We start from the raw sequence: 23,001 nt of genomic DNA on the forward strand, positions 1-23,001 counted from the left end.
ACGGCAGAGGGTTGTGGTCACGGTGGTATGTGCCCAGCAGCTGCAGTGCTACTAGTTTTAGGTGACAAGTAAGGTGCGCACTCCCTGTGGTGGCCACTCCCCAGCTGAACTGGCCCTGCTGAGTGATTTGCTGCTCTGCATGTTGGCCCACTAGTGGTGGTGACGGACAGTGCGCACAGTGACAGCACACCAGGAGGCAGTTTTGTGACCATATGTAGGTTAAAACACAATTCTGAGTCATGCGTGCGCACCCACGTTGATTGCCAATTCTATCTATGCCGGTCTTTCAACTTCTGCAGTCTCTCTTCTTTTCTTCTTGTTCACCCTCCTCATTCATGCTCTGTTTTACCTGTGAGTCAAGACTTATTGTAAAAAGAACTATTGATGGACAGAATGCAGAACAATGTCATACATTCACCCCAGTACAGATATCTGGGCTTAAATCCATCGTTGTTTTGCTCACATGCCATTCCAATTTGGACCCAGCCATATGCAAATCAGTCTTGACCCTGCCCCCAATGGGAACAGTCCAGCCCGAATTGCCAGGCCAGGTCCTCCCTGGACTGGAAATAAGCATCCTAGGACCGGTTTCGGGGTTTCACCCCTCTTCAGCCAGGATAGCTTGATTCCAGTGGAGTGGAGAGCACAGGACTCACGTTTGAGCATACCCGTCCCACTCGTGGTAACAAATGCAAAAAGAACGATTGATGGACAGAATGCAGAACCATGTCATACATTCACCCAGTACAGAGATCTGGGCTTAATCCATCGTTTTTTTTTGCTCACCATCCCATTCCAGTTTGGACCCAGCCATATGCAAATCAGTATTGACCCTGTGCCCAAGGGGAACAGTCCAGCCCGAACTGCCAGGCCAGGTGCTCCCTGGACTGTAAACAAGCATCCTAGGACCGTGTTCGCGGTTTCACCCCTCTTCAGCCAGGATAGCTTGATTCCAGTGGCATGGAGAGCATGGGACTCACTTCTGACCATACCCGTCCCACTCGGGGTGACAAATGCAAAAAGAACTATTGATGGACAGAATGCAGAACAATGTCATACATTCACCCCAGTGCAAAGAACTGGGCCTAAATCCATCGTTTTTTTGCTCACCATGCCATTCCAGTTTGGACCCAGCCATATGCAAATCAGTCTTGACCCTGCGCCCAATGGGAACTGGGTGAGACTGATTTGCATATGGCCATGTCAGAACTGGGGTGGCAGAGTGAGCTAAAGAATGATGATGGATTAAACCCAGATCAGTTGGGGGTGAGTGCTTGCAATGTTCAATACTCCGTCCATCATCCCCTTTGGTTTTGCATTGTTCGCCTTAAGTTGGCAGGGTATGCCCAGACGTGGGTCCCTTGCTCTCTTTGCCACTGGATTCAAGCTTACCTGGCTGATGACGGCTGATTAGCCAGAAACCGGTCCCAGTATGCTTGTTTCCGGTCCAGGGAAGACATGGCTTGGCAGTTCGGGCTGGACTGTTCCCATGAGGCACAGGGTCAGACTAATTTGCATATGGCCGTATCTGAACTGGGGTGGCGGAGTGAGCTAAAGAATGATAATGGATTAAACCCAGATCAGTTGACTGGAGGTGAGTGCTTGCAATGTTCAACACTCCGTCCATCATCCCCTTTGGTTTTGCTGTGTCAATACTTACTGTGCTATCCTGCACAATCGTCGTCCTGGCTGAGGAGCACTGTCAGCCTACACATGTGCAACTCACCTGGGTAGTGTATGTGATGTAGCTCAGTCTGTTTCAGCACCTACTATTTACATAGAGGGTCTTTTACTCACACTGCAGTGCCAGCTCATCATAAGTAAGTAAAATATTTCTAATGCGCACAAATGCCGAGCTGTCTTAGCGCTAAAATAATTCTGCCGCTGATCTAAGAAGAGGAGACTTAACTTGGACATTGGGGCAAAGAGCCAGGTCTTGAGAGATTTTCTAAAGCAGAGCCTATTCAGCTAAGTCCTAAGGGAGGAAGGCAATGAATTCCATAGTTTGCCCACCAAGTAGACGAGGCTTCTACCACCCCACTTTACCTTCCTCACCCTAGGGATGACCACCATCGGAGCATTTGAAGATTTTAAATGGCATCAAGTGACGTACCAGACAACAATTTTCTGGAAACCCTGGGGCCCAAGTCCTTGCAATGCCTTGTGCAATATGCCTTGAATTTGACCCAATCTTGAACAGGCAACCAATGAAGGTCATTGACGCTGTTAGATATGGGGCTGAAAGTGAGTATTTTTAACAGCAACCACGCTGCTGCGTTCTGCACATACTTAAGGTTTGATTGATGTCGTTTGTCTATTCCTAGATAGAGAGCATTGCAATAATCTTTCTTGGACAGGATAAAAGCAACTATTACTGTTTTTTACATATCAAATGGAATGAAGGGGAAGATCTTTTTAATATCTTTAGAAGATAAAAGCACGAAGATGTAATATGGTTGATCTGTTCAGAGAAACAAAGCTGGTTGTCGAACATAACCCCAAGATTTTTCACTTTACACACTGGGGCTGAACAGGGGCTGGAATCAACAGGCAACCAGGAGTCGTTCCAGAAGGAGACATCATTCCCAAAAAGTATCACCTCCGTTTTCTCTGTGTTTAACTTGAGATGGTTCTTATGCATCCAGCTTGTGATGTGCGCCAAACAATTGTTAAATTGTCTGGCCATATTATGTGCATCTGATGTAATTGATTGTATCATCCGCATGGGATATAGCAGAAAAACCATGAGACTGAATAAGCCTTGCCAAGGGGCTGATATAGATGTTAAATAACGTTGGGGATAATGACAATCTTTGAGGCAGCCCACAAGGGAGAGAAAACGGATTAGAGGTGTTTAGTAATCACAACAAGGTGTGCCTCCAAATATCAGTCTGTCCTCTAAGCAAGAGAAAAGAGTAGGGTTAAGGCTGCATCTTTTATTCCTACTGTCTTCAGCCGGTGGAAAAACACATAATGATTAACCCTGTCAAACGAGGCCGAGAGGTCGAGTAGGATTAGAGCAGTCCTCCCTCCCTTGTCCACCTACATGCAGATCTCCTCCGCGGCAATAACCAAAGCAGAAACCGCCATGCCCTGAGGAAGTAGACGGCGCAAGCTCCTTGCTGACCGCGAACTACTGGCCACCAGCAGCCACTGTGCACCTCCTGCTCGCCCTGCAGCTGCACTTCCTGATTGCTGCAGACCTGGTGGGGCTTCTGGGTGGCCAGTGAGTTCCAGGAGATGGCCGTGCGAGGATGCAGGCAGCATTGGGTGCAGCACAAGATGGCGGCATGCAGTTAGCAGTCCTGCTAAACCGCCAAATGCTACCTTGCTGCAATGGAGCCATATCCCCCCCTGGCCTGACAGAGTACTACTTGTTCCTGGGCCTCGGCGGGAGCCCTTGTACACTTGTGGGCTGTATAACCTCGCTGGGTGGGCAACGGAGCCCCATTCGGGCATGTGGCCTGTTACAACCTAGATGGAAGCCCGCTCGACTAGTGAGGGCCACAAAGACATTGGATGCAGCCCCTGGATGGGGCGCTCTGCCGGAAGGGAATCTCTGGTGTGTACAAAGCTGTGAGTGCCGCCGCGAGGGGCCCTGTACCCTTGAGATCCATGGGCCTGCACCCTGGTGCTGTTTGGCGGCATCTTTGTCCCCGTGCACTGGGTGGAGCAGCTCTGGCAGCCTTAACTTCTCTGCTAAAGATTCCTGGGGATTGCACTGGAGACCTGCCCAGATGCTCTGGCTGTGAAGGGGTGCTGGGAATAGCCCACGGTATTATGGCCTGATGGGCAGGATGTTAACACTAGCCTACCTCGACTGGGCTTAGGTCTTTCCCTTCACCACAGATGTCTGCTAGCGGCTCCAGTTTCACCCCTGCATGGCCCGGAGTCAACTCCTCATGATATTGTGAGCCTGAACCCTGGCATTGCTCTTCACTTCCCTGTTGTTTTGGGACACAGAGCGCATGGTGTGGTTCTTTCTTTCATGACATCCTACCCCTCCATTGCCATATTGTGTGGCTGGTGCTGAGAGTAATAAGACTGTCATTGTCCCGGAAGCTTTGGGATCCTCGTTGGCAGCGGGTAATATGATCATCTGGGTGCTCCCTGGTGGCTGTTGGGGTGTTGCTAGTAGCCTTTGCTGATATAGAATCTCTGTTGGACTGTGCTTTCTGACCGGCCTCTAGCCCTGTACCTTATGGTGGCTCTCATTCCTTCACCCCCGGGACTACCATGGGTCGTACCCAATGGACTAACGAGGATGGGCATTCCAGGGGGGATTAAGCAGGGCACCAGTGGTGGTGACACGTCTCTTATTGACAACAAGCTCCATAAACTCCTGGCAGCGATTCTGGGGAACGGCTGAATGGTAAGATAGACTCCATTGTGGTATAATTAGGCCTCATTTGAGATAACTGAAGGAAACTATCTGAGAGGGTTAATGCTCTGGAGGCCACTGTACTGTCGTTGGCACCAGATGTTCAGTTCACAGATCACTGCCATACCGAATTGGAGGTTCAAACATGGCAGTTGGCTGCTCGGCTGAATGATCAGGAGGGGAAGGCCCACCGGAATAATGTCTGAGTTGTGGGCCTCCCGAAGCGATTTGAGGGTGACTCTATGATAGCCTTTTTGGAAGACTGCCTCCAGGGGCTGGTAACCTTGGAGGGTTTACACAAATTGTATGCCCTGGAGCGAGCTAATCAGGTGCCTGAAGACCACCCCTGAAACGGCCACCCCGCTACGCCTGATGGTGGCCCGCCATCCGTGTTTTTAAGACTGGGACCGTCTGCTACAGCACGCCCGTGCTCATGGCCCCTTTGTGGTGGACAATGTAAAAGTGACTTTATATCCTGACTTCACCCTCCATGTTCAGACTCGGAGAGTGTCATTACTTGCAGTTAATAAATGACTGCTTGAACTGGTGTTGCTTTATTCTCTACTGTGCCCGGCTGAGAGCCCAGACAGAAGATGTGGTGCACTTCTTCATGGACCCGGCTGCGGTGTGAAATTGGCTGGAGTTATATGACAAGGGTATGGCGTGATTACAACTAAAAGCCACGGCGGCCACCATGCCCATGGCGACAGGGGGTCAAATCGGGCAACTAGGTCCTAGGCTACTATGGAACAGGCAAGGGTGGTGTAAACTGTTGTTGCTCTTGGGGCTGGAGAGGACTTCTTCGGCAAGCATCCTCAAAATGTCGTAGCTCTACCTCTGAATCAGAGGACTCAGTTGTGCTGGGCCTAGAGAATATACTTCCGGGGGTGACTCCAAGATGTCCCATTGAATTGGATTGCTTTTATTTTCTCCCTTTCCCATTCTTTGGCCAGCAGCTCTATTCCCCTAAATGTACCTTTCTGATTTGAAGCCATTTGGTCCCATCTTGGACTATATTTGGCTCCTTGGTGGGCCCTATGTTTGTTGTTTGAACATGTTGTTTTTGTGTCATATTCCTAGGAGAGATCAGGGGATTGTTGTTTGATTTTGTTTATTGTTCCTTGGTATTGTCGTCTTTTAGTGCAGTGTGTATGGTTGCCGAAGCTCTGTTGTGAGACTGGTGCGGATGGACCGGATCAACAGGGTTGGGGCTGAGTGGAAGGAGCTAGTGGGTCTTTTACCTGGAGTGGATTGAATGGCAGGCCAGATTAAATTGATCACATGGATCGGGTGGAGCATCTAAACTCCCTCTAAACATTAGAATCTGTTGGCTTACTTGAAGCGTAGAGGGGTACAGATTGTGTTGTTGCAGGAAACCCACCTTACGGAACCTGAGGGCCGGGCTCTCCATAGGCGATGGAGGGGACAGTTATACAACGCTACTTACTCCGCATTTGCACAGGCGCCCTCATTTGGGTCAGGCCAGGGGTGCCCTTTCATTTACATAGGGCATTTATTGACCCGGAGGGTTGTTGTTTTGGTGCTGTGTCAATTCGATCATAGAGATGTTGCCCTTCTGAATGTTTATGCTCCGAATATGGACCAATTTGACTTTCTGACTGGCTTGGTCCCTGTCCTTCCATTGATGATTCCCTATTCAAGGATTGTGGGAGGTGACTTTAGTTGCACAGCAGAACTTGTTATGTTAGCTGAGCTGATAAAGCGCACAGCTGCCTCAACAAAGAGGCGTCCCGGCGCTAGCAGCAAGAAGGCTTGGTTTGGATAGACCACACCCACCCTTACTTACTGCACCAGGGATTTAGGTTGGCTGAAGCTACTAGCACCTGAGCTGCACAGTGGGACCTTGTAGATTACTGGAGGGCAAGGAACATGGATGCCTATTGCTCTGACTTACACAACCTGGAGGTACGGCTTAATAGAATGTATTGCTGCAAGGCAGTTTATAGTAAGGTGCTAGACATTGAGTACCTGGTGAGAAGCTATTGCGATCCCCATGATTTGCTCCATTCGGTGATCCTCATGTAGACTGAATGTTCCCACTTTGCATTTGGACCCCACGATGCTGGAGGATCAGGCTTTGTGGCTTATCTGGGTGAATGAATTGATAACAATTGGCTGAATAACAGGCTCGGCATCGTCAGTGGGGGTGGAATGGGAGGCTATAAAGTTGGTAATCCAGGGATAAGATGGTGTCCCCATAGAATTGTATGCTACAGAACTGGTTCCTAAGCTTGTGGCCCTCTTTAAGGACTCTCTGACATGGGGAGTACTCCCCTTCTTGCGTGAAACCACCATTATGTAACTGCCATAGCAGGATAAAGATCCACTTCTTGATTTGTATCGCCCCATTTTGATGCACAAGGTCGACTATAAGACCCAGAGCCAAATTCTGGCAAACCAGCTGGACTTGACGCGTCTCTGGCAAACAGATTACTACCCCATGTGTGCTTCCTGTTCCACCCTGACCAAACCGGTTTCATTCCTACTCGTAGTTCAAAGCCCAACATTCGTTAGCTCTTTTTTTGCTCTGGACCAGCAGGACCGACTCACTCCGTATGCGCTGGTCAATCCTGCAGGTATTCGGAAGGGGTTTGACTCTCTCCACTATGAGTTCTTATATGCAACTTTGCTTGGCATGGATTTTGGACAAATCTTTTATACACCAGCTTGTTGGCCCGGGTTTGCACTAGCCCAGTGATTTCAGAGGCATGTGCGATGGAGTGGGGCACCAGACTGGGATCCCCTTTGTCTCCTTTGGTGTTTGCCCTGGTCGCTGGAGCCATTTGCCCAGATGGTCCGACAGGGGTGCCACTACCAGGGTTTGCAACTTTCATCTGATTTCATTTATCCTTCCTAATAAGCCGATGACCTACTCCTGTATATGAGGGGGAGGAGACTAATCTTGGGGAAGCTGTGTCTGCAATGATGGATTTTGGGCTCTACTCCATTCCGGAGGTAAACTGGTGCAAATCTTGTATTTACCCTTTCCGGGGAGATCAAAAGGGTTGTAGGTCCATCCCCCGCTGACCCAGCCCTACAAGGGGACACCAGCACTATTCGCTGTTTGGGGGTGGCCATCGACCGCACCTAGGACATGCTGTATGAGTGCAACTTCTGCCACACAACTGCTGCCCTCAGATGCTCGGTGGCCTTCTGGACCACGCTGCCATTGTCGGTGGGTGGCCGGGTGACTGTTTCTAAAATGGTCATGCTACCCCGCTTCCTCTACTTGTTTGCGGCCATCCAGGTCGTGTTCCTGTGGAAGTTCCTCTGGGAGTTGGGTAGTATCCTACTGACACTATATTGGGTACCTTGCACATCATGTGGCACTGCAGAAACAGAGCTTGCTGGTCGCTACAGTTAACCTAGCTGCACCTGATTTTGAACTTTATTGCTTAGTGGCACAGCTACAGTCGATGGTTTGATGTATGTCTAAATTGTGGGATGGTGTAGGCCATCAGGAGAGAGGCCTACCCCCCAAAACCTGTTGACTAGCATTTTGAAGAATCCCACACCCGCAACCATAGTTTTAAGTATGAATGTATTGATTCAAACAGCACCCTTTGTTTGAGCTAGGGCACTTAAGAGGAAGCTCAATAAATTATCATAAATAAGCAAGCTCTGTTGTTGCTGGCTGGGGACGGTTGAGGGAGTTAGTCGGGGCTCCACAGGTGGATGTAGGCAGGGATCACTAAAATGAATGATTTATTTGGGGGGGGAGGGTGAGGCGTGGCGTGTGCTCTCCTGGAACTGCAGGAGACATATGATCTCCCGCTGGGGCACTTTCTGCTTCACGGAGCTCTATTGCATGGGGTGCATGAATGGTGGGTCCAAGGTGCTGTGGCACCACCAGAAGATGAATGTTTACATTAGATTTGTCTCTTCGTGGGCTGTACTAAGGTGGTCACGTTGTTATACAGGGCGTTGTTGAAAGGGACCAGCTGGACTTGACGCGTCTCTGTCAATGATGGGGGGAGGAGTAGGAGACACCGCTGTCTGAATGGGCTTGGAAAAAGGCACCAGAATATCTAGAAATGCTTGCTTCAAGCTTATTCAGTTTTACTAGCTGCACAGGGCCTACCTCATCCCCCATCAAATACATGCCATGTTCCCCGGTGTTGCTTCGGCCTGTCCTAGGTGCAATGCAGATGATGCAGACGTGGTATAGTCCTGCCTGACGTTGTTCCCATACTGGACCACCATCCTCCAGGTCATTTGCCGGGTTATGGATCCAAACTTTCAACAGTCTCCCCAACTGTTTGGTGGGCCTACATGATCGTAGTTCAACTCGTAAGGTAATGGACCGATTCATGGACTTGGAAATTATTCTTGCCTGTAGACAATTGACTAAGAGCTGGAAATTGGCGTCTGGCCCTGATGTGTATAGATGGAGAGTAGAGTTGGTGAAATGGGCATAGTGCGAGAGAGGCGATGTGGAGGGAAGAGATTAGGGGTGTATGCAGGGTGCTGATCCTACCCACTTGGGATGCCATTTTGATGGCTTGCCCCAGGCTGGGTTCTGGCGGACAAATCGTGGGGGATGAACCCCTCTCGAGAGGTCCCTTCCTGGCTGCCGAAACGTGAGAAGCAGTCTCAGAGTCAGGGGAGGCTTCTTGACTGGTTTGTGTGATGTGACTGGCTCTGGGCTCCCGCATGGGTACAGCTGTGAGGATGGGTATGTGGGGAATGGGATTGCTGGGATAGAGATGATTTCATGCACTGCCACCGTATATGGGTTCTGTCCTCTGAGGCCCCCCAGCGACTTCCCTTTACTGTTGTTGATCTGTCAGACCCTATATCTCTGGTCACTCTACTGTAATGTGCACTATTGTTACGCAAGCATCTGCATACCTGCGATACTTGGTCGGTTGGTCATGTGCAGTAAAGTGCGGAAACCATGAATGCACAACTCCGCCTTTCATCCTTCCGAGGTTGTGGGGAAAGGGCATTCATAATGGTAGACCACAAGATGGGGAAATGAAGGTCATTAAAGAGAGTGGATTGAAAGAGGAGAGTCATGAGAATAGGGGTGGATAGGGGTAGAAGGGTGAGTCAGGGGTTAGTGCGTCTTTAGACTGTGATTCAGGGGATGGTGTGCTGATTCTTCTTTTAGAGAGAAGTTGCACTGGAAAGATTTTTTAGGGTTCCAACCTTCAGGTCACCAGACATGCGGAGGGCCAGCTGCATGCTCAACCTTTGCCTGAGGTGGATTGAAGTGCAATTATGGTCTTGCTTGTATGGGTCCAAGCATGGCATGGCATGACATTGAAAAGGGCTATAGACCATTATGGAGAGACAGAGGCAGATGTGCATGTCAGGGTCAACAACAAGGTCATTGTGCAGCAGGTCATGATTGATGAATATTGTTGGGCTGCTTAGTAAGGCCCTGATTCTGGAACAGCAGGATAATAGTCCTGCAATTCAGGACTGACACGCACTGCCACACCTGCAAAAGCAGGATGATGATGATGATGATGATGATGATGATACAGGTCAGGATTGATTCACATTGGCAGATCTGATTGTAATGGTCCTGGCTCTAGATCAGCAGAGGGAGTCGATGCAGATCAGAACTGAATCATAATGCTAGAGCTCCTTGTGACGGCTGCGCTATTGCAATCGCAGGAAACCAGGTATGGAGCTAGCTGAGACCATGTGTTCTAATCCTGGATTTTAAATTTAATACATTAATTTTAGTATCTGTAGCCTTGATCCTCTAGAACTGGACCAACAAACACTCTTTAAAACATTGATGTTTAAAACTGCATGACTGAGATATGTTATTCCCACTGGTAATGCTTTGAAGACTGCAAGTCAGGCTTGAGGCACATTCCCAGACCTGCATGTGACGACCACAGATTACTGGTATTTTGCAGGCAAGCCCTTTGGTTGTGTGTGATCAGTAGCTGGTGTGTTAGTGCAGAGTACATGCATTAGTTAATGGCCTTTGTGCCTTTTTCTGTTGCCAGAGATTCATTTGTTACTAGCTATCAGACACCGACCCCTCAGCACTCGACATCCTTCGTGGGACAGCTCGTATACGACTCTTGGTCATCCTCAGTGTCGCATGGCCCCCGCAGCTGCAGAGTCAAGGTCATCAACATCATCCCTGAAGCACCCCACATCAGAGGGCATTTGTCTTCCAAGTCTCCTGGTCACTCCCGAGTGACATAGACTCTGTCCCCTCTGCTTTCAGGTACTCTTCTTCAAGAATCCAAGTTTGGATTCCCATGGACACTTTCTCCTCTTACAGCAGCATCACTTTTCTGAAGTCCTCAATTGGGGTCAATGGCGATTTCCGACACCACTTCACCCCTATGCACCTGGCTTCCCTGGTGTAGATAACGTGGGTACTAGGGAATCCATGGGTGGGGTGGCTCTCCAACCTTCTGTCTTCCACGGTGTTTCATCAGGGTACACTGGGAAGGGTGCTTAATCTTTAAAACTCCAACTGCGACTTACATGTAGAGTTGTAGGGAGCCCGAGGTCGTATTTACACACTGCACGGGCTCTCCGTGGTGTCCCTATCTACTCATCTTGGGTGGTTCCTTGGGGCCCCAGTGATTCTACACCCTCTCGACATTGTCCTGACTCAAGCTGTCGTTCTTATACCACTTTCTTAGTATATGGTTTGGTCCCCCCCGAGGCCCACCGTGTGTTAGTGCTATTTACAGTGATTTATTTGCTAAAGTATTGTGTGCTTTGTGTCTATCTTCGTGTAGGAGATACTGTAACATACTAGTTAGTGTTACATAATAAATACATATTTTTATAAATACTTTGTGTGGTTCTTTTTCATTTAATCTATAGTATACAATTGCATTCTGGTTAAACAAGCTGCTTTACACTCCTTCAAGACTAAGCCTGAAGGCTGCTCTCCACAGCTACCACGTAGAGCACTTATAAGACCTCTTAAATCACTATAAGGGTTGTCTGGACTGGTGCAAGGTGCCCACTTACATTAGTGGACATCATATACCAGGGCACCTTCTCGCATACTTCTTCTAAGGTTTGGTTACTCATTACCGAGTGGTGCTCTTTTTACGCTTATTGTTTGGATTGAACATAAACTGGTTTTTGATCATTTCATTGATTAGCATGTGGTGGACAGGCTTCTCAATGATGTTGGGAAATCATCAAAGCTTTTATTTTCTCTTTTGAATCTTGTATAAAAATATCTTTATAAAGTTTTACTGATTGTTGGTTAAAGCGTTCCTCTAACCTCAACATTGCTTCTTCATATTCATCATCTTGATCTTAAGGTGCTTTGATTTTGGGTTATGAGAAAGACCTTAGCAGGTAAATGGGTAGAAGTGTGAAGTGGAGTAAAATGAACCCACAAATGTAGAAAATCATAGCAAATGGAACTAGCTGGAATGGAGATCTCGAGTATGTGTTTCACTTAATGAAACCAAACCATTTTTATGGAGTAGCAGAGGGATTCAAATCTACAATGGTAATAGTTTTTGAAATGTGATTTCTGCATTGTTTGGCTTCAAGTTAATGACTTTCGTTTTGAGCTGTGCAGCTTCGAATGCCACGTTTTAATCACATGGGTTCAGATTTTTTTGGTGTATTGCTTTTCTTATATATTTTACAGGCATACATAATTTACAGTTTTACATTTTAAAAATAAACAATTTGCTTTTTATACCATTTATCCCATGACGAATAAGCACCTTCTCCTACAAATGTCAACACCTAACAAGAATACCTTCAAGATCAACAAGCAGTGGCCAAGTCAATAGATGTGGACTCCATCAGGGCATGCTGTTGACTTTGGCAATGCTTTTTGCCGTTGACAAGTGAATATATGCATCAAGACGCATGTGCTTGCATGAAGGCAATGTTACAATGGGTTTTCACTAGTGAGAATCAATAGTAAGATAGCCGTTGAAGTGCTTGAAAGGATGATGTTCAATTTTATTTGCCATCCGCCAGGTTAGAATGGTAATGTTAAAACGTTTAATAAATTAAAAGTAAAAAAAGATGAAAAGTGCACCCCAGTGCAAAAAAGCAGCTGCTGTGCCACTGTAAAAAAAGAAAAAAAGAATTAAACTAAATGACGGCGAGGGAGGGCCTGGAACACTGAGGCAGAGAGAAAGATAATAATTATAAAAGAAATATCGGGGGGGGGGTGGAGGGGACAAGGCAGAAAGCATCAACGCTCATTCTCCCAAATATCAGGGGAAGTGGAAGTGACATCCCATACCCTTTAAGCTCAACAACATCGGAGGCGTGGCCTGAGGCGTCAAGATGGCGGTTGCACTCTAAGAGTGCTCCGGATCCCTCCGTCATCCGCCTCGAATCCAGCGATCATCGGCACCCATCTGGACCTCTTACCTGACTGCTGTGGCTTCCCTGACAAGTGGCGCTCTCCATCTGGTGTTTTGGTGCCAGACCACGGCTTCTGTGGCCTCCCGTGGTTTACAGCCTTTTACGGCCTGCTGTCCCTGTGAGCGCAGCCCCTAGCCAGCGGGGCCGAGGCACCGGGTGATTGGTGGTGCTGAAAGGGGCCGGGTGGCTGTCAGTGCCTGAGGGGGCCGTGCAGCACTTGCTGCTCCTGTCCCGTGGGAGGCCCGTAACTGGGGAGCAAGATCAGCCCTGCAATGTTTTGAGGCCCCCAGCCTGGGATCGGTCGACCGGTGCAGGGGCAATGGAAGTGGAGGCGGAGAGGACGGCCTTCAGAGCGTGGGGCTGGAGAGGCCTCTGGCTGTGGGCATTGCAGCAGATCCTTGCGGTGAGTGGGGGGGACAGGCTGTCGGTCCGGGCAGCGGCAAGGGTGCAGGTAAGTGCCCCTCCTCCCCGTCTCCAATCACGTGGCCTCCAGTGGTTTGCGGCCTGTCGCGGCCTGGCTGTCCCAGTGTGCGCGGCCCCTAGTCAGCGGGGCCGAGCACCGGCTGATTATTGGTGCTGAAGGGGACCGGCGGATGGCAACGCCTGAAGGGACCGTGCGACGCTTGCTGCTCCTGCCCCGTGGTGGGCCTGCATTCTGGGGGCGAGATCGCCCAGCAACGTTGTGAGGCCTCCAGCATGAATTCGGCCGGCGCTGGAGCAGAGGAGGTGTTGGGGGCGAGGAAGGCGTTCAGAGCGCGAGGCTAGAGAGGCCTCTGGTCCTGCAGCTGATCCTTACGGTGGGTGGGGGGACTGGCTGTCGGTTCGGGCAGCAGCGCGGGTGTTGGATATTGCCCTCCCTATTCCAGTTTCCACTCACTGTGCCTCTGTGGGTCTGTGGCCCCCATGCCGGCCTCGTGTCCCCACGGGTTCCCTACTACCACAGTAACATTGACAGCTACCCCCAGTCATGGGCAGGGATAGAGGTCCCAAGCCTACACCGGCCCCCAGGCAAACTAAAATGAACCGGTTTACCACCTCCGAGCAGGAGCCTCCGGGGGAGGGGGCACCCCTCCCCCCCCCCTTCAAGACAGAGACCTTGACACCAACCTTCAGGCTATTAGGGCCTCACAGGCATCCGTTGAGGGGAAGATTGGAGAATTTAAGATAGATGTGTCTCTCCTACGGCAGGATCTTCACAACACCACTGCGCGTCTGTCGGAAGCAGAATCCCGCATATCCACAGCCGATGATTATCTCGCACAATTCAAAGAACAAGTAGCCCATCTTTGCACTCACATCAAGGAGCTCCATAGGCATACTGAGGACGTGGGAAATCGGGCACGTCGTAACAACCTCCGCCTGGTGGGCTTTCCCGAGGGGGTGGAGGCTGGCCAGGCTGCCACCTTTGTTGAATAGTTTAAGTCATGGATGCCTGGAGATGCTCTGTTAACGTGGTTTGTAGTTGAGAGAGCCCACAGGTCCCTGGCGCCCAAGCCTCCTCCCGGTGCCGCACCCCGCCCCATTATCCTAAAAGTTCCCAACTTTAAGGACCACAATGCCATCCTGGAGGCGGCCCGGGCAGCTGGTCCCCCCCCCAAGTTTCAAACCACGTTATCATGATATTCCCAACGACACCAGGGAGGTCAAAGACCTCTGGCGCTACTACACGGAAGTCAAGAAAAATATGCGCGCCCTGGGTCTACAATACCAGCTCCAATTCCTGGCGCGCCTCCGGGTCATTTTTCAAGGCAAGACATAATTCTTTGATTCACCCCAGGTGGCAAGAACATGGCTGATTGAGGAGCGCCCCCTCTGCCAATGAAGCAACACTCCCCGGAACGAATGGAGTCGCAGCCTGAGGGGCAGAGGTCGCCGGGACGCCAGCATCGTGCGGGGGGGCGCCAATCACAAGCACCAGCACTCAGATCCTGGAGTGCGGCAGTTCCAGATCCTCATGACTCCTCCAGCCAGTTGGGCTCTCTGCCACACAATAGGCATCACTCCACCGAGAACTTAACGGGCTCGTCCTTACCGTTGGCCCAGATGGACTCGGACCTTTCCCGCACCCCCACTCTTTAACGGCAGTGCAGTCAGACTCAGACGTATGCCCACCATCGGGTAGCGGGGGAGCTCCTCATCAGACTTTCGATGTGTCCTTATGTTCATTCACAATGTCTAATGCCGATGCACTGATTATCCGTTCTTCTGGAGGGGTCTTCCAGGCAACCAATCCGAGCGTTTTAGTTTGGTCTAGTTAAATGGGGGGTCTCGAAGTATAGGGTGGGGGAAGGGGGTGGGTTTGGAACTGGGTTTTTTCTTTGTTGTTGTTGGGGGCTGGGAATGTTTGCTCCCAAGGTTCATTATTGTTCTTTGTTGTTTTGCTGCACCTACACGACACTCGGACCCACTTCCATAGGGGTCCAATACACATGGTCCTTCCCACCAGCGCGCTATCACACCTGCTCCAGGCCCCTCATTTGCCATCGGCTCTCCAGGGTCCGATGAGTCACTGTAACGACCTCCAGCCCCCATGACTGACCTACCATCTCCGAAAGCAGCCCTCCATATTTTATCCTGGAACTTTAATGCTTCTGCTTCAAGAGACGCACCTGATGGGTAATCACTGCCCCTTTCTAGCGCGTTATGGCTACAATAGGGTTTGGCACTCGGGCTTCCTGGCATGGCCATAATCCTGAGGCGCACCCGTCCCTTTGTGCTTACACAAGTTCTTCATGACCCGCAGGGCACGTTCATGATAATTTGCGGTACACTTGGGGGTGCTCCCCTTAATCTTGTGTCCATGTACTCGCCCCCTCAATGCTCGCCACATCTCTAAAACAATCCACCGCTCTGCTGTCCACCCTCCCCCTGGGGTCCACCATTATTGGGGGTGACTTTTAATGCGGTCTTCACCCCGCTTCTCGACACAACAGGCCCTCCATCTATTTCCAGGCTGGTGCAAGCGAAGCAGTTAACAAACTGGGCTGAATCCCTTGGCCCACTGCAATGCATGGCGAATCTGGCATCCGCACGCTAAACAGTTCGCACACACCTCCGCCGCACACCACAAGCAGGTGCGCATAGATGCAATTTTTATTCCGTCTACGGACTGCACCACAATCCAAGATGTCCGCATACTCCCGAGAGGTATCTCTGACCATTCCCCGCTGCTCCTTAGTACAGGGGCTCCTCCTCCTTACTCATGCCCAATGTGGCGGTTGAACACCTGGTTTCTTCAGGACAAGGAATTCAAGAAGGCGCTGGGACTGGAACTGAAGCATAAACTGGGTCACCAATGTGGGGTCGATCCCTTCCCCGGGTATCCTGTGGGAGGTGGGCAAGGCCACTATTCGTGGATTTGCCAAAGGCCACATCCAACGGCAGCGGCAGGCCCAACTGTTGCAGATCACTTCACTGGAGGTGCAGGCTCTACGTCTTGAGCACTCCCCCTCCACGGATGGCGACGCTGCTCAAAAGCGCGCCTCATGAGCATTCGAAGTGAAATCCAGCAACTCTCGCTGGAGGCTGCCAAGCTCCTGTGGAGATCTTCTGTGGCCAGAGGTTACGGCTGGGGTGACAAAAACTGCACAATCCTACATAGGCTTGCCACGTATCCCAGAGCGAACCGTATTATCCCAGAGGTACTGGATCACGAGGGGTCGATACAACGGTCCCCGGTGGCTATGGACGGCGCATTTGCCACCTTCTACCGTCAACTCTATGCCAAATGGACCCCAGTACGGTCGCTCTGTGAGCTGATGGGTGCGACGGGTGCCCACCTCCCTCAGCTGGACTCTACTGCTCTGGCCGATCTTTTTCGCCCAATCTCTCATGACGAGATTGAGGCTATTGCTTACACCTCATCGGGTAAGACTCCTGGCGCAGGCGGCCTCCCCCAGGAATACTATGCAGCATACCGAGAGGCCCTCGCCTTGCTGACCTGTATGCCGAGGCCTTGGAGAAAGGTTCCTTCCTGCCCGAGACGGGCCTGGCCACCATCGTAGTCCTCCCGAAGTCACAACGGCCATCTCCCCACTGTGCTGACTATCGTCCCATCTCCCTAATTAACACGCACATTAAACTGTACGCCACAATTCTCGTCCAATGGCTGAAGCCCTACCTTACCACATTGGTCCACCCGGACCAATGTGGTTTCATGCCCCAACGAGGCACCAGACATTGTCTCCAGCGGCTGCACCTGGCCCTGGCTCACCATCAAGTGCTTTCCCCTGACTTGGCGCTCCTTCTCAACGATTTTGAGAAGGCGTTCGACTCCGTGGATTGGACGTATTTAGACGATGTGCTGGCGGCGATGGGTTTCGGCCCTCGCTTCCGTCAGCTGGTTGGGGTTCTGTACACCCGGCCTTAAGCGTGCGTCTTGGTCAATGGGGTTCTTTCCAACGCCTTCCCCATTCAAAGGGGAACGAGACCTGGATGCCCCCTCGTGCCCCTTCTCTTTACCTTGGCGATGGAGCCTCTAGCAACCTTGATTCGGTCCGAGAGTCTTGTTCGGGGATGGTAGTGGCCCAACTCTGAAGTGGACAAGATCGCTCCTTACGCAGACGATGTCCTGCTCTTCTTAAACCGATCCCGCCCAGTCTAGTCCCTGATGTCTCCAGATCCTGCGTTCTTTTGGACTAACCTCCGGTCTCCGAATGAATTCTAATAAGTCGGTTCTGGTCCCGCTCTATCTCTCCAGAGAATGTTACTGCTGGCAGTCCATGATACCGCTTCGGCTTCAGTCTTTTAAATATCTTGGGATCTGGGTTGCTCTCCTCCCAGAATTGGGATTGTCTCTTAATATCACCCCGCTCGTGAAGAAAGCTAAGGCGGAACTCCACAAATGGGAGACACTGCCTCTGAACCCCTTGGGGAGGGTCGCCTTGTTTAAAATGATTCTTACCAGATTTCTTTACGTCCTCCGAAACACCCCATTCTGTTTTCCACAGACGTGGTTTTGAGAGCTAGACCCTATGGCTACTAAATTCCTCTGGGGGGGGAGGGATGGCCCGGATAGCGTTAAATACCTGTCAGATTCCATCATTTGACGGTGGCATGGGGATGACACATTTATACCTCTACTACTTGACGACTCGTCTATTGAGTATACATGACTGCTTCAACGGGGGTTGGTCTGACCCAGCCTATAGGCTTGAACTAAGTGAGTTCGGCCTGCCCAAAATCCAATGCCTAATGTACGGGGAATCTATCCCGTCCACCCTGCCTAACGTCACGTGCTCCGTGCTACTAGCCTGGTGGGCTGCTCTAGGACATACCAAGTGGACCCACAAACTCACTCAACACATGCCTCTATAGCATGGTACATGGCTCGGGGAGGTCAGTGGGTTACAGGGGTTCCGAATGTGGGATCTTATTGGGATCACTCAGCTCGGCGATGTGTGGGTGAGCGGCCACATGTGCTCTTTTAAAGTCCTCCAGTCCAGATACTCCCTGCACCCATCACAATTTTACAAATGCCTACAACTGCGACACATCCTTCACGTACATATACCAGATGATACCAGGATCCCTGAATACAGTCTCCCCGAGGCACAGACCATGCTAGGCGACTTGGGGGGTATTTCCTGCCTCTACAGGACGCTGGTCAACCACACCCCGACCTCACTAGACCGACTCAGGGGCCAATGGGAGGTGTGGGTAGGTCCTCTGGACGAGGAGGACTGGCGCGATGCCCTCGTGTCACCGAAGATGGTCACCACATCCGCTAAACTCCGCTTGATCCAATTATACTACTTACACTCCGCCTCTTGTACGAGATGCAGTCAGGACCCGGCCGACTTCTTCCACATGGTGTGGGCATGCTCCCAACTGGCTCATTTTTGGGGAGAGATCGAAAGTGAACTGTCTGAGGTCCTGGGGTGGGAGGTTCCCCATGACCCACTTCACTCCCTTCTCGGGATTACAGATGGACTGGACGGGTCCAGGAACGAGAAGGTACTTTACCATACTGCCATGGTTGTGGCCTAGCAGGACATAGCCGCCTCCTGGAAACTTCCCACACCACCAAGTTCTGAGAAATGGCGAAGGGGGGTGGATTGGTGCGTGGCACAAGAAAAACCAATGTATGAGGCATGGGGGTGTCCTAAGAAATACCGGAGGGTATGGGGCAAATGGCTGGGTGCTGTGGAGTAGCCTGTTCTTTATACATGATGTTTGTATTCACCGCTGGAAGGTGGGGTTTTAAAGCAATGTCTGTGTTCTTTTAACTGTATTGTGTCAATATTGGTGCCATCCAATGTCGTGTCACTGGTGCCTGTATTCTGTAAAAAGCAATACATTTGTTTATCAAAAATAAAAAGCTTAACAACATCACAGGAAATGGCATCATGTGACCTTTGAGTCTATATCATCCCAGAAAGTGATGTCAGGTGATCTTAATCATGATGACATCAGAATTATTGACATTGCTGAAGTTCCATGATAACTTCGTTATTAATATAACAAAACAGCATCAGCATTTTAGATGCCACTTATGACAGTGCCAACACAATATTTTAATGAGCGACGGAAGTGAGTGAGTCCTACGTACCCTTAAGAACATTTTGAAACAATTAGGTCTAATAATGCATTTGAAAGTACCATTTTTAGGTACATTTTCTAAAAAGCCCTAGGCTCAGGAAACACTCTCATTAAATATTCAAGTCTTTTCATGGTGTTCCAAGCCAATGACATCCGTTTATCCTGAATTTTGTTAGCGAAGGCAGTTTGTCATGTTTGCCCGCACCACATATGCCGCAATTGTCCTTCCTAATGTCAAGAGCCTCCTTCAATGTGCAAGTGCCAGCATTCTGTTAAAGGTGCCCCATGCGAAGACTTACCTCCAGTGCACCAGCATTTAGCCATGGGTGCCTCCATAAAGCAAGAATTATCCGGTGTATGCCAGGCAGACTCTTAAGTACAGAACATATTGTTTCTCACATTAACTTACTCACACTCGCACTTATTCACTACCTGTCACTAACTCTCTCACACACATCCACCCCTCTCTCACATAACTACACTCTCACCCACATGCATGCATACAACATACATTTTATTTTACTTATCTAAGGTGCCAGTGAAGGTCCCGCACTAGGTCCTGGAATAATAAATGATTCACTATTAGTGTAATGGAAAATAAACAGAAAACAAGGAGGTTGAAGCCCGACGCCCAAAAGTATTCTCAGTGGCGGCTAGGAGGAAACGCGGGGGGGGGGCGGAACAATTAAAAACAAGCATTGGCATAGCCAATAGGTCTCGCCTTTAGGACCTTATAAGTGTTTAGTTATCCAGCACCATATCCTTGGTGCAACAACATCAACTGTTGTATAGTTAAACACTTATAAGGTCCCAAAAGCGAGACCTATTGGCTATGCCAATGCTTGTTCACCTTCTCGGTGAAAAACAAAAAGGTACAGTAAAGGTAGTTCTCCCCAATGATTTTACCTTCTGACAGTTACGCACACGTCGCAATGAGTAGCCTGGAGTCCTGTTTATTTTCTGTTCCTCTCTTCTTGCCACTGACTTCAGAAACTCTGAGTTCGAATTTAGTAAGGAGAGTGGCAGGAGCCTTGGACAAAGTAGGGATAGTGAATACTACCCGAATGCCCCTAATTGGCACCCATATTGGTCGAGCATAAGGGTGGAAACTGGAATCTGTTGTGTTTTTTTTACCCATTCCACCAATTTATTTTTTATTTATTTATTTATATTTATATGGCGCACAGCTACCCAACAAAGGGTTTCCCGGCGCAGCAGATCCCAATGTCAATGCGGTTACAGAAAACTAGATGTTAAATAGCCATGTTTTTAAGGCTTTTCCGAATTTGATGTAACTCGGCTCAGACCGCAATGTATGAGGCATTGAATTCCAAAGTGAGGGTCCTAGGAGTGAAAAGGACTTGCCACCCATGCGTGACAGCTTGATCTTCGGAATTTCGAAATGATTTGCCGTGGAAGACCGAAGAGATCTGGAAGGTCGATAGGGGCGCACCAGGTTTTGAAGATATTTTGGAGCGGTATTAGTGGAAATCCTATGCATAAAGCATAGGGATTTAAATTTGACTCGATTCTCAATTTTTAGCCAGTGTAACTTCCTGATATATTTAGTGGTTGGAGTAGAGATGGGAATTTTCCAGAGTAGTCTGGCTGCTGCATTTTGTACTGACTGTAACCTGCGGACAGTGGCTTTATTAGCCCCCAGGTACAGAACGTTGCCATAATCTAGCCTAGATGTTATTAGGGCGTTGACAACTGTTTTCTTGGTGTTTTCAGGCAGCATCCAACAGATATTTTTTAGCCATTTTAATATGGCAAAGCAGGTGGCCGAAGTCTTTACCGCTTGCTGGTGTAGACTGAGTGAGTCGTCAATAATGACGCCCAAGTTGCGGGCATGAGTGACAGGGGTAAGGGGGGTGCCCATATCAGTTGGTCAGTGTTGGGGTCCCCAAAGTTCTTTATTTTTGCCCAACACGATTAACTCGGTTTTTTCGCCGTTTAGTTTTAGGAAGTTTATTTGCATCCATTCAGCGATTTTACTAAGTCCGAGTTGTAGGGAAGAAGAACTGTCAGAGTCTACAGCTGATAAAGAAAAGAGCAGCTAAGAGTCATCAGCGTAAGAAAACATTAAAAGCCCTGTTTCCTCCACTATCTTGGCCAAGGGACTCATATATACGTTGAAAAGCAACGGGCTAAGAATGGAGCCCTGTGGTACTCCGTGTTTAAATGTCATGGTATCAGAGCAGGCAGTTTGTGAGAAGACCTGGAACGTGCGGTTTTCCAATAATGATCTAATCCAATTGAGAGCCGCCCCACGGATGCCCAGAGAGTGGAGTGTCTGGGCGAGGACCGCATGCGGCACGGTGTCGAATGCCGCACTGAGGTCGAGTAGCACAAGTGCCACTGTTTGGCCCTTGTCGACCATACGACGGATATTTTCGGTTACCCCCAACAAGGTAGTCTCTGTAGAAAAACCTGCACGGAATCCCGACTGGTGGGATGGTAACAGGTCATGAATGGTGATAAAATCCGTAAGGCAACGATGTACATGCTTCTCTAATATTTTTGCAAAGATGGGCAGCAAGGATATTGGGCGGAAGTTAGCTGGTTAATTGGGGTCTGCGCCAGCTTTCTTCAAAAGCGGATGAATCATTGCATGCTTCCATTCATCGGGTACAGTTTGTTCCAGTAACGAAGCATTGAGAAGATCAGTAATAGTAGCTAAAACGTTGCTGTTAAGTTGCTTTAAAACTGAGCATGGCAATGGGTCTTTAGGTGAGCCAGATTTAATAGTTTTTAGCAGCCTTTGAACCATATCAGGATTCAACAAGGGCCAACTATCAAGTGTGGCAGAAAATGCATCAGCCAGAGTAGGGCAATCAGGAGTACCTATGGCCTTACCTGGAAGAGGTGATGCACAATTAGAGGTAGCTTCAGAGGTTGAATCATGTTTATTAGAAGCTTGGTTAATATCTTGGTGAATTTTGTCGACTTTGTTGATAAAGAAGGCGGCTAACAGGTCACATTGTGTTTTGTTAAGTTGCGGTGGAAGTTGAGATGTATTGGAGCCAGCCAGCTCTTTTACTAACTTGAAAAGTGTTTTGGAGTGGTCTAAAGCATTTGTGATTTTAGTGCAGATGAATTTTGCTTTAGCTTTGCTACACTGCTTTTGGTATGTTATTAACTGAATTTTATATTTTTCCTTGTCTGCAGGCGAGTAACTCCTCCTCCATTGACGTTCCAAATTTTTACATCTAGTTTTTTCATTTTGTAAAATATCATTGAACCAGGGTGCAGGAGAGCGGTGGGTATTTAGTTTTAGCTTTGTTTTAGGCAGGGTGGAATCAATGGCTGCAAAAAGCCAATTTTGTACTGTAGAGGAAAGCTGTTGGACAGTAGTCTTAGTACAAGGACGATGTTCTTCCAGCAGGGCGTTAAGACTATCAATGTCCAGTTGTTTTCATTTTCTTATAAACTGAGTGGGTAAGGGTGTGTTGTCTTTATTTGTTAGATCAACCTGAAGAGCAAATTTAACCAAATAGTGATCGGACCAGGGCAAAGGCTGGGCAGAATGCGTCACAATATTGTTGAGATTGGAGAACATAGGATCTAACAGGTGTCCAGCACGGTGTGTAGGCCCTGAGTTCTTTAAGGTTAAATTGAGAGCTGCTAAGTCATTAATAAAATCTTTGGCCAGAGAGCATTCCTCATCCTCTAGATGCAAGTTTATATCGCCTAGGATTGTGAAATTGGCAGTTCTCATG

The sequence above is a fragment of the Lissotriton helveticus genome, chromosome 2_1, assembly GCF_964261635.1.
Source record: "Lissotriton helveticus chromosome 2_1, aLisHel1.1, whole genome shotgun sequence".
NCBI classification, from domain to species: Eukaryota; Metazoa; Chordata; class Amphibia; order Caudata; family Salamandridae; genus Lissotriton; species Lissotriton helveticus.